General features: G+C 35.3%; 1 pseudogene; it reads right to left on the bottom strand.

Moving 5' to 3' along the window:
• Positions 1–1,879: 1,879 nt before the first annotated feature.
• On the bottom strand, positions 1,880–2,021 carry LOC115868598 (annotated as a pseudogene).
• Positions 2,022–2,346: the final 325 nt, after the last annotated feature.

Here is a 2,346-nt window from a genome sequence, read left to right as displayed (position 1 = left end):
TCTGTTTGATTAGGAAGAAAAGTCATGAACTTAATTCAATGGCTCCTTCCAGGCAGAGAGCTTGGAAGTGGGTGCGTTGTGAGTTCAGACGACATCACTGACTCTTAATATTGGTTAGAGGAAATGTTGTAGGGAAAAGAAATGAGATGTTGGGTCAGAAGCACATCAGGTCTCCTAATGGACTGAGAGTAAGGAAAAATTAAAAGGAGGATTTAGTCTGGGTGAAGTAAGGGGTTGCACCATATATAGTGATGGCAACAACATTAAGATAATTCATACAGGGTGAAGTAGACTGCTGCGAGTCTCCTGGAAGGCCAGAGTACGGAAAGCAGAGACAAAGAGTTGATTCAGATGGGGTTTGTAGCGAGTGGCCAATTCAGAGGTGGTGTAATAGATCCTAAATATATAAATTCTTAGGATGAAGATGCAAGAAAACAATATGTCACAACCATATGTTTAAAGTTAATGATATTTTGTTCTCTGGACTTATTTTTCCTATTGCGACAAAAAGTCAACAAAAAGTTGCATCTTCTATATCATTTAAAATAAGAACTAGAGTAAAATATAGAGATACTTATGCACATATTTTGTTTTGTAAAAAGACATTGATAATAAAAATTTTTTTAAAAGACATTGGTATAGTAAGATAATGTTTATTTCTTGTTATAAGTGTTAAACTAAAGACTTTTTTTCTTGGTTGTCATTCACTAAAAGTCTAGTTCATTATCACATTAAAATTCACTCCACATTAATTTTCTTCACACCTAAGTATATAGATCTTTCCTATCAAAATCAAATTACACAATAGCTGGTAATATACTGCTGGTGAGTCCTTATTTGTATTATGATAAAAATCACATTTCCATAATCATTTCTTTGGTAAATAAAAATGTGCTGATGAGACACATACACATGTGGTCATTTTAGTTTTATTTTAACTGTGTACACATTTTTATAGTGATTCCAGCTATTGTTTTAGTTGACTAATCACCACTACGGAAATTAGGACAACTATATACGTCGAGGTTTGAATTCACATTGTTTACACAGATTCTAGCTGTAAGCATAGTAATCTGTGTAGATCCCTACTCCTTAGCCTGTGGCTACCAGAATAAACTCAAACATAACACAAATGTGATGGCTTCAGACTGTACAATGATGCTCCAAACCTGGACACCTGAATCTGACTTGTACACTTTATGATAAAACTATAATTGTAAGTAGAGTATTTTCCGTGACTTGTGCGCCATATCATGAGTCATTTTATCAAACACGGGTAGTCGGAGGAAACAGGCCAGAAGTCAAGGATCTAAAAGGACTCCGGTTTTGCAACTCCTACACGGAATATAGGAGGAAACTCTTGAATATGCTGCCAGTCAGCAGTCAGTTTGTTATGTGCACTTTCATATTGGTGGCTACCGTCCATCTATTTGGCAGTGCCAAGGAGGATATACTATTAACTTGTGAGCTCGGACCTAGGTCTGCAGAGGTAGGAGTCAGAAAATAAAGATATATATTGGGTGGCTAGTCTCACAGCCATCTCATCCTGGAATTTATGTTTCAATCCATTCTGTGAGCAACTGTGTATTCATGACCTTCAGGTTCTTCCTCTTTTTGGTTTACCCTCGACTTTGCTGAGCTTAATGTCCTTTTCCAGAGACTGCTCTCTCCTGACAACATGTTCAACATCTGTGAGAAAAAGTCTTATCCTTATAGCTTCTAAGGAGCATCCCGACATACTTCTTTCACGGTGTATTTATTTGTTCTTCAGGCACTCAGTGGCACTTTCAATATTCTTCACCAAGATTATAATTCAAAGCCATCAATTTCTTCTTAGAACTTTCTTCTTCATTAGCCAGCATTCACATACATGTGAGGTGATGAATAGACCATGGCTTGGGTCAGGTACACCTTAGTCTTCAAAGTTACATCTTTGCTCTGTAACTCTATAAAGAGATGTTATTTTTGCATGGTTGTTCAATGTACTACACTTGATCTTAGCCAAAAGGCCGAGAAGCCATGTTCAATATCTATGACATTGGATTTCTTGGTTGCTGTCTCAGCGAACATTGACTCTGGATCCAAGGAAAATAAAATATTGATAACAAAATTGTGCATCATTAAATAGAGTCAGATATGCATCAGTAAATACAAAATTATTACTAGGTACAGGTGGAATAATTCCTAGCATTTTAGATTAACTGACAGCAATGGTATTGTAAGAATATTTTGTTATTGTGAATGATATAATTTTAAATATTATGTTTATTAATATCAATAAAAATAAATTCTAAATAAGTTGTTGCTGTAGAAAATATAGACTTAAAACATTGTCTACAGATCAAG

Source organism: Echinops telfairi, unplaced genomic scaffold (assembly GCF_000313985.2).
Source record: "Echinops telfairi isolate 266 unplaced genomic scaffold, ASM31398v2 ScPeMD7_14;HRSCAF=57, whole genome shotgun sequence".
Taxonomy (NCBI): domain Eukaryota; kingdom Metazoa; phylum Chordata; class Mammalia; order Afrosoricida; family Tenrecidae; genus Echinops; species Echinops telfairi.
Note: the sequence above shows the minus strand (reverse complement) of the source record. Positions and strands in the feature narration are given on the sequence as shown.